Below are 14,979 nucleotides of genomic sequence, written 5' to 3' on the forward strand. Positions count from 1 at the left end.
GTCAATTTGCTACGATCTCTTTAAACAAAATCAAAAATTTAAATGGAGGGGGGGAATTATTATTTTTTTTGCATATTTGTAATCTCCGACACCTAAAACGTAGGAATCCGAAAAAAAAAATTTTATGCATTTTTTAAGAAGTGCGAAACAGCATCCCCCCCCTCCAGTTGCGTACTGGGGTCGATCTAATCGACTGACCCCTGCCGCAAAAATTTCGGGCCTTGTGCCTTGAGTAGAAAAAAAATATTGAAATTTTCGCGGTAAATTTTAATGTAGATCACTTTTAAACAGAAAGTTTGTACCCATGAACCAGGAACAGTTTCAGGCAGTTTGGTAGCAAAGGGATTGAAAACGGCCCTAATTAAATACCGAGGTCCCGATATGGAGGGGAGGTAATCTAGTTTTACCAAAACTACTGTTACTGATGTAAGGGGCCCCACAATATCGTCTGTTTTTAATCTGATGCTTTTACAGTGCACACTCGTATGGGTTAGTTAAGATGGCGAAAGTAAAGAATACGCACAACCGGCATTTAGGGTTAGGGTTACGTAGAAAACAGATGGTGTACGTATTCTTTACCTCTGCCGGTTAGGAGTTTTTAGTTTCGACTTACACTAGGGCCGCTTAAGCAAAGTCACAGATTAGATTACCTCCCCTTTATATCGTTAACGTAAATTCGGCGGGAACTCTGTATTTGAGTAGTAGCAAAAATAGTTCCTTAGATTATAAATGGATAAACTAATTTGCCTCTTAAATAGTTTTATCCTCGTTGCTATTATCATGTAATGTTTACTTTTTTCCCGCTGGTATGGGTCAGACAGAGTTTAACGGGGGAAAGTTTCTGTGATTGGTTATCCTTGTTCCTTCTGTTTTCAAGCAAGGACAAACATTCACCGAATATCAGGAGGGAATGACATTTGTCAAGACAAGGTGACACATACAAATATATATATATATCATCATCATCATCGTTTAACGTCCGTTTTTCCATGCTAGCATGGGTTGGACGGTTCAACTGGGGTCTGGGAAGCCAGAAGGCTGCGCCAGGCCCAGTCTGATCTGGCAGTGTTTCTACAGCCGGATGCCCTTCCTAACGCCAACCACTCCGAGAGTGTAGTGGGTGCTTTTTATGTGCCACCTGCACAGGTGACAGACGAGGCTGGCAAACGGCCACAATCGGATGGTGCTTTTTACCTGCCACCGGCACGGAGGCCAGTCAGGGCGGTGCTGGCAACGGCCACGTTCGGATGGTTCTCTTACGTGCCACCGGCACTGGTATCTCAGCTGCAATTTCCATTGATGTTGAAAGATTTCGATTTTCACTTGCCTCATCAGGTCTTCACAAGTAGGGTTTGTGTCACAAGAAGGAAAGGTATGCATAAGTGGGCTGGCTATGTCCCAGGTAGAGGCCACGGGTTATGGTCTCACTTGTCCTGCCGGGTCTTCCCACGCACAGCATACTTCCAAAGGTCTCAGTCTCTGGTCATTTCCTCGGCGAGACTTAAAGTTGGAAGGTCATTCTTCACCACCTCATCCCAGGTTTTCCTGGGTCTACCTCTTCCACAGGTTCCCTCAACCACCAGGGTGTGGTACTTTTTCACACAACTATCTTCATCCATTCTCGCCACATGACCATACCAGTGCAAACATCTCTCTTGCACACCACAACTGATGCTTCTTAGGTCCAACTTTTCTCTCGAGGTACTTACACTCTGTCGAGTATGAACACTGACATTACACATCCATCGGAGCATATTGGCTTCATTTCTTGCGAGCTTACGCATATCCTCAGCAGTCAAGACCCAAGTTTCACTGCCTGTTCGTACACATGAGTCATACAATCTGCCTTTTATTCTGAGCGAGAGGCCTTTTGTCACCAGCAGAGGTAAGAGCTCTCTGAACTTTGCCCAGGCTATTCTTACTCTAGCAGATACACTTTCAGCACACACAGCCTTCCTTTGACATTGCTGCACCTCTTATGTGTCCATAGCTTACACTGGGTGCATCTTATAGAGTTTCTACCTACGCCTTTTCTACAGATCGAGCAGGGCCATCTACCTGAAGGCATTTGTGATTTGCCTGCCTTCCTACATATTAGGACTTTGGTTTTAGCTAGGTTGATTTTAAGGCCCTTCGATTCTAATCCTTGTCTCCATACTTGAAACTTTGCCTCTAGTTCTGATAGTGACTCAGCAATTATATATATATAAATAATTGCAGTGTGGAAGGTGTTTATAAGCAATTTAAGAAATACACAAAAACCGTTAGATTCACTTCAACATTTAAATTTAATTTGTCAAAATATTTTCGGCGCTTTCAGACTGTGACCTCTTCACTGACAAAATGAGATGCAGCACGAAGTTCTGTCAGTGAAGAGGTCGCGGTTTGAAAGTGACGAAAATATTTTGACAAATTAAATTTAAATATTGAAGTGAATCTAACGGTTTTTGTGTATTTCTTAAATTGCTTATAAACACCTTCCACGCTGCAATTGTTTATATATATATATATATATATACACATGCACATTCTAGCCCAAGGGCACAAGCCCCCAAATAGTAATTCTTTACTCTTTGGGGTTAGGGTTTCTCCATCATGGTTTCTGCCCCTTTAGACAGTGTGAGTAATACGCCCCATAGTCCAACCCCTGCAACCCAAACCAGCAGGCTTAATTTAATTTAACACTGACTAACCTTGTTAGTAAATATACTTCATTTCTGATCCATCTGAGACAAGTAAGCAAAGCATTCGATACTCCAACTCTTACTCTTTGCTATGTCCTTCCACATCCCTCACACAATCAAAGTGATATTCTGTAGCTGTACATGTAAACAGTATGGTGTGGAAAACTACTCACTTCAAACTGCACACGTATTTCACCACAAAAATTCTTCTAAGCCCACATCTTAAAATATCTTTTCATCTTTGTCATCATCATTTCCTTTGATCTCCACCTGCACACCAACATGAGATGGTTGCCAGCATAGTATTCAATGTTTGAAGAGAGCATTAAAGGAAACTATGCCAAGACTTGTCCAGATTGCTAACCTCTGTTTCTCTTTCCATTCATCATGCCTTCCAAATAGATCATGTTGGTGTCACAAACCATTCGTTTAGTATGGCCAAGCAATTTGAGTAATTATTTTTGATGACAGAGGCGATTGGTGATAACTGGGTTGTCTTTGAGCTTCCAGTCTGACCTGGTCTGAGAGTTTGGTGTTCGTAATAAGTTGCATCACATGATTCTCAAAGACTTCCAGTTTCTGTAGTGCAACAAGAATCCAGCTGACACATTCCAGCCCACATAAAACTACTGGAAGAACATAGGAACAAGGTATTTAACAAGAATCAAAAATGATTTGAAAGCCTCCATTCTCCAACACTCAAGCTACTTACCAGCCTGGCAGAAAAACCATAGAACAAATTTTTGCTTTTGAACAAATAACCAAGAAATCCATAGAATTCAACTGATTTGACCAAAGCCTTTGGTAATGTAAAGCTTTCTTGTCTCTAGAAATTTCTTGAAAGAATGAGAATCAACATCATACATAAACCTACTAAAACTCTCAATAATTCAAAGGTCTTCATCAAGACAGATATTGGCCCCTCCAGATTTCTAAATATCTTAAAAGGAGTGAAGCACTATCTTTTACTTTCCAAACACCAAAATGTAAGAACTTCACCACTCACTTAGAACCAATGTAGTTTGTGTCTTGATTTTGTCATTTCCATTCCTCCTCAAACAACTCCTGCCAACTCCTGTCCTCAGCAAATTCCTCAATATGTCTCTCTACAGAAATCTACGGAAACCTGTTGTAGTGCCTCATCCCCACTTAACAATGGTAACCGACCCCACCTCAGACATCAGCTAATCACTTTCACTTCCAACACATCAAAGCCGATCTTGGCCATTAATAACCACTTAATTATTACTTCTAATGATTCTAAGCTACTAAATACTTTTATTCTTCAAACTTCTGACATTACAAAGACCCCCCTCCCAACCCTGCATCTCGTCAAGTTTGCATAGGTTCTTGGGGAACCTTGGAAACCTCACAGCTGACTCCCCAACAACACTAATTCATAATCCTTTCCATCAACAGGAAATATTGCCCTCATAACTTCCTTATTAAAACAACACAAAGTAATCTACAAAGCAAGACCCACCACATCTCTTTCTATTTACTTTCCAGATGCGGACAACACAAGAGTTGGAAATTCTCATTCCTTATGAAATTAACTTGTTAAATTAGAGATAAGTGTGATAAGAAGCTCACTTCCCAAACACATGGTTCTGGGTTCAGTCTCACTGTATGGTGCCTTGGGCAAGTATCTTCTAACATAACCTCAGGCTGATCAAAACCTTACAAATGGAATTGGTAGACAGAAACTGAAAGAAGCCCGTAGTATATTTATACATATTTATATATATATGCAAATTTTAGGTTAGTTAAAATGCTTGTGATGTATTTCAACTTCTAAAGCCAAATTCACAGCAATTACTGTGGAGGAAAATTCTCTTATGGGAAAAAGGTGTAAAAATACCATATCCGCCCAGTGTCGCCACCTGTTGGACTCCCAGACATCAATGTTTCTAGCTCTTTATCCATTATCAATGGAAAATACCTAAGAGAGACAACTCTGGACAGACATTATCAAAGCTGTAGCTTTACCTAAAACAGTCAACAACATTGACTGATTTGTACCAGTAAACTATTGAGTTTGTGAAAATTACCATAATATCAACGCCAAGCATTGTTTACGCATAAGCAAAGTTGAGGTCAGTTAAACTATGTTTGTGACATATTTCAGCTGCTAAAAGTCAAAGTCACTGCAGAGAATAATTCTCTCTTATGGTAAAGGAGTAAAAACACCATATCAACCCAGTGTCACCATCTGTCAGGATTCCCAGGCATCAATGTTGCACCTTTTTTACCATAAGAGAGAATTTTTCTCCACCATAACTGCAGTGAATTTGCCTTTTAGCAGTTGAAGTACTTTACAAACTAATATTTAACTAACCTTCCACCCAAGCCAGCATGGAAGACAAACATTAAACAATGATGACAAACTTTGCTTAGGCCTAAACACATGGCTGTGTGGTGAGAAGTTTGATTCCCAGCCATACGGTTCTGGGTTCAGTCCCACTGCATGGCACCTTGGGCAAGTGTCTACTACTATAGCCTTTGACTGGCCAAGGTCTTGTGAGTGGATTTGGTAGACGGAAACTGAAAGAATCCCATTGTATGTAAATGTATACATTGTACTAAACCGTTAATTCCTACACATTGTTTCTCTCTCTTAATCCTTTCTATCAAAGACTTCCATTCTTCTCAAGCCTCAGACTAATACACCTGCTTGTTGTTTCCTCACCTGTCTTCGTCTTTTGGTTTCTGTAAATTTGAACAATATATATGTCATGATCATCATTCAACGTCCATTGTCCAGGCTGGCATGGTTGGGATGGTGTGACCAGAGCTGGCAAGAGAGGAGGAGCTGCAACAGACTCCAGTCTGATTTGGCATCGTTTTTACAGTTGGATGCCTTTCATAACGCCAATATATATAATGTGTATGTGTATATATATATATATATATATATATATATGTATATATATGTATGTATGTATGTATGTATTTAAGCAGAGTTAGCGACTATAGTAACCGACGAAAGGATAAAATACCCATATTTACTATCAGTGTTAGTTACCTGTGTCATCTCTGGGCATGGGTATACAAGCACACTATGCTCCTATGGTACAGGTAACAAGAGAATAAACAAAAGTTTGTCAGGAATCAAATTTAAATAATCAGGAAATGGAGAAAACCTCAGATCAACAAACAAATCGATTGGACTGCATCTGTGGATTATTTTTGAATCCAAAACATTTCTGTGACACAAAAATTCTTACAGCTGTTTCTGCTTCCAGTGTCAGTCAGTGCCTACGAAAGAATTGTGAAAATAATATTCTTCATCTTCATAGGGTATTCAAACTGATTTCTTTTATTGGGCACAAGGCCTCTTATAAAGATGGGACGCTATTCGAACTAGCAGATGGAGCTTCATCCGAGTGAATGCAAAAGTGTCCAAAAAATAAGCAAATGGAAGAGGGAATAGGAAAGAAAGCATGGCCTAGAGAAGAAGCCTGGAGGCCTAATATATTAAAATCATACAACCTTCCATTATGGGGCTTCGAAGTCGGTAGGCAGAAGAAGAATCAAGCAATGGTCTTGGGAAAGGATTTTTTTCTGATTGTTTCCATATAAAGGGGGAACCAGGATGTTTTGAAAGTTGTGAAAAGAAGATAGCAAGAAAGATAATACAAGGAAATTACTAACATGTCTAGAAAGAGAGCAGTACCTGTGTGATGGTAAATAATGCCAGCTGGTATTTATCCAAACCAATGCGTTAGGGTTCTTATGATAGTGTACTTACGGAAATGTAGGGATGGATAGACTTTGGTCTCTGTAAAATAAGCGTATGGACGTGTGGGGTTATTATGTGTATGTGCAAATACATGGGCTTATGTGTGTGTCTGTGTTTGCCTCCCACCTCTGCTTGACAACCAGTGTTTGTATGTTTATGTCCCTGTAACTTAGAGGTTCGGCAAAAGAGACCAACAGAATAAATACCAGGCTTTAAAACAAATATAATACTAATAAGTTCCTGGGGTTGATTCATATGGCTAAAAATTCTTTTGAGATGGTGCCCCAGCATGGCCACAGTCTAATGACTGAAACAAGTAAGAGATTAACAAAAGAAAGCTCATTAGGTCATTGTTTTAGCAGCAACTTTTCTGTGCTGTCATCGGTCAGTTTGAATTTGTTGAAGGCCATCTTCTCCAGCCAGATGTCCTCCCGGCTGCCAGCCGTCACCTGTTTGCAGGCAGGTTACTATTTGCCCAGAATCAAATGTGTTGATATGGACGATCCAAACGGAAGCCCACTCCCCCTCGTTTGACGGTGAGGACACTTGTCTTACAACTTCCCCACAATGTCAAGACAGGGACACACACCCACGTGTCTTTTATCTTTTATCTTGTTTCAGTAATTAGACCAAGGCCATGCTGGAGCACCGCCTCGAAGAATCTTTTTAGTTGAATGAATCACCCTCACTACTTATTGTTTTTTTTTAAGCCTGGTACTTATTCTGTCAGTCTCTTTTGCCAAACTGCTAAGTTGCGGGGGCATAAAAGCACCAACACTAGTTGTCTAGCAGTGGTGGGGAAACACACACACATTACATACGAGGGTTTGGTAACAGATTGTCATAAGCGCCACAACTTAAAAACCAAGAGAAACGCAGTTGAAGTTTCGTGACTTTCAGAATGTGATATCTCTGCAAAGAATGAATTTAGGAAGCTGGTTTTTGGTCTTAAAATGACCGTGAAAACCTCCTCTAATCATTCCATCTTTGTAAAATTATTTATCTATGTATGCAGCTGAAAGATGAAACAATGACTCATTTTGTAGAATATACTGTGCGGGTGGCACATAAAAAGCACCCACTACACTCACGGAGTGGTTGGTGTTAGGAAGGGCATCCAGCCGTAGAAACACTGCCAGATCAGACTGGGCCTGATGCAGCCTTCTGGCTCCACAGACCCCAGTTGAACCGTCCAACCCATGCTAGCATGGAAAGCGGACGCTAAATGATGATGATGATGATACTGGTACTACGAAGTGGTGTATTGCATTGCATATTTTAGCCACAATACCTGGAAAAAACAAAGACCCCCCACCCCCAAAGGTATTGTTTGTGTTTTAATATACCAAGGTAAGTATCTTTAAGATGTTAATAAGATAATAGCCCATTATCATTATGATGATAACGAGGAATATGAGCCATAGCATCTTGAAAAACGATACAGGGACCACATCAAAGTTTTTGATTGAGTGTGTGTGCTTACAATGGTGGGTTACTAAACTCTCTGGTCCGACTTTGGACAGGTGAATGGTGTGTCAGTTGTGTGAAGGTATTTTTTTCAGATCTTATTGTAAGCTTCACTGGTACTTCCTCCTAACTTTTTCAGATTCTAGATGTCGAAATAAAGAAAATTATATACTAACCTCAAAAATGGCCAGGCGGCACTTACTACACTCTGTTACTAAATGCCTCATATATATACACACACATACACATGTACTTATATATATATATATATATATATATATATATATGACAGGCTTCTTTCAGTTTCCATCTACCAAATTCACTAACAAGGCTTTGGTCAGCCTCAGACTATAGTAGAAGACATTTGCCCAAGGTGCCATGCATTGGGACTGAACCCAGAACCATGTGGTTGCGAAGCATTCTTTTTAACCATGCAGCCAGCTTTGTGCTGCTTGTGTATTGCACACTGACGCACATCGGAAGAGAAATGTTCCAAAACCATAACAAACAGATGCAGTGAGCCACATTTCTGTTATCCTTTCTTGCCAGCTTCAATGCTCTCTTCTTCATCTTCTCCATCCTCTCTCTTTCTCTTACCATCAGCGTAGAGCAGCAAGGAGCGCGGGAAGAGGAGAGGGAGGGAGGGGGGACTAAAGACGGCAGCAGCAGACGTCAGAAGCAATTCTGTTTTATTTGTGCTGGCTTTCAGGAATAAGTGCTTTGACGTCATCAGCCATTCATTAAGCATTGACGTCACCAACGAGGTGTGCCTTGCAGTTAATTGGATCTGCAGCAGCAGCAGCGCAGGCAGCAGCCTTCCTTATTGTTGTTGTGAGGCCTGGTGGTGGTGGTGGTGCAGGTTTAACTGCTGAAACAGCAGCAGCAGCAGCACTAACTGCTGTTGTTGGTGTTATTATTGATGATGCAAACTGCTATTAGCTCTACTACTACTAATAATGATAATAATAATATTGCTGCTTCTGCTGGGTTTACAGTGCTCTGACAAACAGACTTTCTTCACCCATATTTTATACACTGTTCTTCCCTTCACTCAGTTTTTCTGGTTCAGTAACAATTAATAAACAGAGAGAGAGAGAGAAAGATAAAGAGAGCAATAGAGAGGTAGAAAGAGAGAGAGTGAGAGAGGAAGAGGGAAAGAGAGATAGAAGTGGAAAGAGGGAGAGAGAGAGAGAGAGAGGTAGAAATAGAAAGCGCGGGGGGGGGGAGTGAATGAAAGAGAGAATGTGTAGAAGATAAAACCAAAGCTTCATTCCATCCAAATGGAATTTTAATTAAAATGGTAGAAAATAACACCAAATCTGACCAGAGGTCATTCAGGTTTTTTCTGCCCACTTTCTCATTTTAACTCTGTTCTCCCTATTTTGTTGTTACTATTTCTTTTTGGTAAATAACCTAGGATTATTATTATTATTATTATTGCTAAGACAGCGAGCTGGCATGCTTTGCAGCATTTCTTCCATCTTTACGTTCTGAGTTCAAATTCTGCCAAGGTTAACTTTACATTTTGTTCTTTCAGGGTCTACTACAAAATGGGCACCAATTGAGCACTGGGGGGGGGGGGGGGTCAATGTAATCAACTGGTCCCCTCCTACAAAATTTCAGGCCTTGTGTCTATAGCAGAAAGCATTGTTATTATTCTGGGGTCAATAAATTCCAAGTGCCAGTGAAGTATTGGAGCCAGGGTCTTCACTAATCCCTGCTCCTCAGAATTTATGGCCTTGGGCCTACATTAGAATCTATTATTGTTGTTGTTGTTATGAATTTTGAGCATTTTCTGAGGGTGGTAATATTTCTTTTGGTTATCATTAACTTGTTTCAGTCATTTAACTGTGGCCATGCTGGGGCGAGTTCAAATACTGCCAAGGTAAATTTTTGACACTCATCCTTTTAGGACAGTTAAAAGAAAATATTAGTCAAGTTCTGGGGTCAATGAAATCATCTAAACACTTTCTGCCTAGATTGCTGGCCTTGTCCCAAAAGTTGAACAGTTTCATGCTCATAGAATCAGTAGAGCTTCACAAAAAGTGCTTTGTGATATTTGTTCTGACTCTACATTCTGAGTTCAAATCTTACCAGGGCCAACTTTGCTTTCATCTCTCTGGGGTTGATAAAATAAAAATACCAGTCAAGAACTGGGGCTGAGGACATCATCTGAGCCCCTCCTTCTAAAAGTGTTGGACTTGTACCAAAATTCAAAACAAACCTTATTGTTAATCATTGTTCATGGATATGAAATAGTGTTTGTGTCTATACAGGCATCCCTTACGGTAGCCTCAGGTTTACGGAATTATGGAATTTCATGCTTCTGGAAATCATAAAGAATAGCCAGTAATTTGGGGATACAGTCTGTTAACTTCTTTCTTACAGAAACTTGTATTGTTTATGAGGTCATAAACACAGCAACACCAGTTGACAAGTAGTGGTGGTAGGGGGAGGCAAACACACACAATATGAACAGGATGATGAGCTTCTTTCAGTTTCCCTCTACCAAATCCACTCACAAGGCTTTGGTTGGCCTAAAGGTATAGTTGAAGACACTTTCTCAAGGTACCATGCAGTGGGATTGAACCTGGAACCACATGGTTGGAAAGCCAGCTTCTTACCACTAATTAACAATTAAAAGAGCAACGGTATTGCAGTCAGTTGTGTCACCAAATCAATTGGTCCCTTTCGTGCTCTCAAAGTTGTACAAAGTGATCTCTTACTTGAGGAACAGAATAGGATGAGTGTCAGGAAGAGCATCCAGCTGTAAAACAATACCTCAAATGCCATATTTGTCCCACCTGTTTAAGCATGGGAAAACAGACACACAACCCGACATGCGAAAGTCTCTCCAGGAGTTAGTAATTGAAGGGTTTTTGGTTAATCTTTGCTAATTTTGTTTTAGATCGCCCTCTTCCTGCTTAACCATGTATCTCCTCTGCAGCAAGACACCCGTTTCTGGCCTCAATCTTGATCACTGTCTCTGACCAGGTAACCTTATACTTCCTCCAGCAAGATACCGGTTTCTGTCTCTCTACCTCACTCTAATCTTTCATCGTCCGACAAGATCACCTCCCCCAATGCCCCCTCCCCTCTCAAAGGACCTTTGTCTTGCAAGTTACTTGGGGATCCTTCCAGTGCTGGTGCCATGTAAAAAATAGCATCTAGTCCACACTTTAAAGTGGTTGGTGTTGGGCATCCAGCTGTTAAACCATGCCAAAACTGACCTTGCCTGTGTTGGTGCCAGGTAAAAACCACTCAATCCACTCTGTGGGGTTGCTGGTGTTAGCAAGGGCATCCGGCAATAAAAAAAAAAACCCCAGCCAAAACAGACACTGAAGCCTGGTGCAGTCCTCTGCCCAGCCAGCTCCTGTCAAAATGTCCAACCCATGCCAGCATGGAAAACGGATGATGATGCACTGAACCACACTTGCAACAGCAGGGTCACATCTGTACAAGATAACAACAGAGAAACGTAGCAATGAAAGACCTTGCACAGGGTTCCTCTTTTTGTGAATGCTTGCAAGGAATAGACTATTTTGATGGCTTGAAATGGCAAACTTGTTCCTCCTCAACACAAAACCTAGAATGGTGACATCTGTGTAGACTTACCAATCAAGAAATACCAGCTACACAGTTTCAAATCCTGACAACTTTTAACCCTTTAGCATTCAAACTGGCCACGTCCAGCCCAGATATTCCATCTGCTTTATGTTCAAGCCAGCCAGATCTGACCTTTCACACCTACCCTACAATGTCATTCTACAAACAAACAATCACATCATCAAAAGTTCAAGGCCACAAGATAATCCAGGATTAATTCTAAACTGTGAATGAATAAGCTTTAGCTTTGACAAAGTAATTTGGATACCAAACGGTGAAAGCATTTCACCTCAGGATTATCCTTTTGACCAAAGTAAACTTCATTGATGCTCTTCGCTTCTAAACAACTGGATTATATTCACCTCTTCATATTGACACGGAAATATATCTCCTTGGCAATCCACCACTGTAGAAACATCAAGAATGTTTCATGCAATTTTAAAATAACATTTCCTCTTCAGCTGCAGCATGACCGCAACAAATGGTATATTATACTATATATATGTATGTATACAGGGTGTGTAAGATATTTGATGACAGATTTATGTTTATAAAAAAAACAGATAATTTTATTTATCAAAAAATGTTATGAGGATGAAAACAAACCTTCTTTTCTATAATGTTATTCAATAAAGCCACCTTCAGCTTCAACAACTGCTTCTATATGAGATCTAAATCATCTACATGCTCGAATCAAGTGGTCCTGGTTCATTTTGGACATTACTCTGACTATGGCAGCTTTCAAAGGATCTTTGGTATTATGGGCGTGTTTATTGACCTCTCTCTCAATAACGTTCTACATGTAATAGCCTAATGGATTGAGACCTGGGGAATTAGGAGACCCAATGTTAGGGGTTGGGTGATCACGAAAATTTTCAGCCATCCCTTTCTGTGTTACTAGAGCCATGTGTGATAGTGCAGAGTCTTACTGAAACACACATGGCCTTCCATTGCATACACTGTCTATCCAGGGCTTAACAATATTTCCAGGACCTCAATGTAGGCGGCAGAGTTAACTCTAAGGCCTTGTTGAAAGAAGTAGGGAGGCTGCAGGAAATTTTGTATGCATAACACTTGGAACTTCAGAAGGCTCTGCACATAATCATTTCTTCTGTTAACTTTTTGATCTTGGTCAAAGCTTTTCTCGTTTGAGAAAAACCAAATATCTTTCCCAGTTTAAGAACCCTTTAGATCTGACGTAGTGATTTTCTTTTGCTTTTTGTAAAATAAATTGACCTTCCCTCATCCTATAAGACTTATATCTGATGCTTTCGTGGACAACATTTCTGACTGTTCCTTCTGACATATGGAGATCATTTGCAATTGACCTCACAGACTTTCTGGGCTTGTAATCAATTGTCTATTGAACTTGCTGGATAAATTCAAGGGCTCTGATGATTTCACAGCATTTAGAATACTTTTCATGCGCTAATACTGGTGACACGTTCCCATTTTCAGTCTCTAACTCCTTACAAACTTTGCAGACGAAAATCTAGCAACTTTTAAAAATCGAGATATTTCTAAATCGCTATGCTTAGCCTTTATAACCACAATAACAGTATTTCTTGAGTAAGCTGAGGTTCTACCATTATTATTTTGTGAAACAAAGATTATAAAGAGTTAGCAAAAAAAATGCAGCAATGACCCAAAAAAGGTGTTCTCAAATACCTTACACACCGTGTATATATATATATAGATTCTTTTGTGTTTTAGTCTAAAGGCTGTGGCCATACTGGGGCATCACCGGTGTAATCACCTTTTTCAAAAGGCCATTCTTATGCAGTTAGCTTTTGGTGAAAGAAGTTCGACATTGCTGCCCTGTTTTAAGTTTCTTGCTGTGAAGTATTTTCATTTGGGTCCTCGGACAGCAGGGGGACTAGTTGTTTCTTGAAAACATCTCTACTTCATGTAGATCCCTCAGATATTTTGGCATCTAGGTCTTTCTGTAGAAGATAAGCATCAAAAGGTACCTTGACTGCTTGTACTACTTTTGGGTTATCACCATAGCTTGTAAGTGGGGTTGTCTGTTTAACTGATGGCATGTCCAAAAGAGCCACCATAAACAGCAGCAACCCCAACACATTTCCCTGAGGCACTCCACTCTCTACTATTGTCTCCCTGGAGAGGGTTCCATTGGCTGTTCAAATCTAGCTTGTCTTTTCAGAAGCCATCTAACCACTTCCCTAACTATGCCAAGTCTCTGTAGCTTGTGACATACCATCCCATCCCATGATCAACCTCACCAAAGGCCTTTGCAAAATTAAGACATAACACACTTAATTGCCATCGCTTTGTGGCAAGAACTCATCAGACACAGCGATATGCAAGTGTCCCAATGGAGTTGTGAAAAGATTCTTATATTGCACATAACCTCTCGGGGTCTGCAGTTGGAAAGCTAATTTCCTCAAGCAGTGGCCCTATCTTGCACCATATTGAAAGAGCTCTCTTGTGAATCGATAGAAGTCTTTAGTTTGTCCTTACATTTTTGACAGCCCCGGCTTCCTTCCCCTACCCTCTCCTTTTCATGGGACTATTTGAGACTTTTGCTCATCTTCTCATTAGAATCCTCCCATCCCTGGCAATGGTATTTCTCTGCTGTTTTAACACTCTCTCTGGAGCAAACTTACTGCAGGTTTGTGCAGCAGCGTTATGTCAATATCTTGTGTAGAGAAACTGGTAGACCAGTTTTGTTCATCTCTTTCTCAATACCATTTCAATCAGCTTATATATATATACACATCATCTTCCATCCTTGCACAGGGGCCGGATGGTTTGACAGGAGCTGTCTGGGTTCCCAATCCTCTGCTTTAGCATGGTTTCCACAGCTGGACACACTTCCACTTTACAAAGTGCTTTTATGCAACACCAACACCCACAAACCTGCAAGATGAGGATCACTCAGCTGAAGGGGGATATGCCTGTATGCAAGGACAACCCCCCACTTCACTTACCTTGACAGGTCTTCTCAAGCATAGCAACCCCGTGAGGCCCAACGCCTTAAGATCCTTTCTTACCACTTTGTCTCATGTTTCCCACAATCAGAGATCAGCACTTTTTTATGCACGTTATTCATATTCCTTACATGACCCCCTACCTGACAGCCTGCTCTCTCGCATATATCTGATGCTTCGTATATGGTTTTTCTCTCGACACACATTGATATTACCCATTCAGTGCAGCATATTGGCTTCATTTCTTTCAAACCCTTCTATGTCCTCACTAGCCACAGCCCATGTAGCATAGCGATATTTATACACACACATATATATATTCTCAAAGAACAATGAAACCTTCATATAATTAAGGTGTCTTTGGCCTGATAAGTAATTATTACATCAGAGGATCTACTAGCTTGGAAACCTGTCACCTGGATTTTACCTGTTCCACTCCCTCAATCTGGGTTTTCATTCGCATTCATAGCAACTCTAGCTGTTAACCTTGACCTATACATAAACGGTTTCAGCATATCAAACTTCAAAA

The 14,979-nt window shown here is 40.5% G+C and overlaps 1 protein-coding gene across 1 annotated transcript in view; it reads left to right on the top strand.

Moving 5' to 3' along the window:
* LOC115224333 (mitochondrial sodium/calcium exchanger protein) overlaps positions 1–14,979 on the top strand; it is an 81,398-nt gene that overhangs the window by 66,090 nt on the left and 329 nt on the right. The window lies entirely within an intron of this gene.

Source organism: Octopus sinensis, linkage group LG25 (genome assembly GCF_006345805.1).
Source record: "Octopus sinensis linkage group LG25, ASM634580v1, whole genome shotgun sequence".
NCBI classification, from domain to species: domain Eukaryota; kingdom Metazoa; phylum Mollusca; class Cephalopoda; order Octopoda; family Octopodidae; genus Octopus; species Octopus sinensis.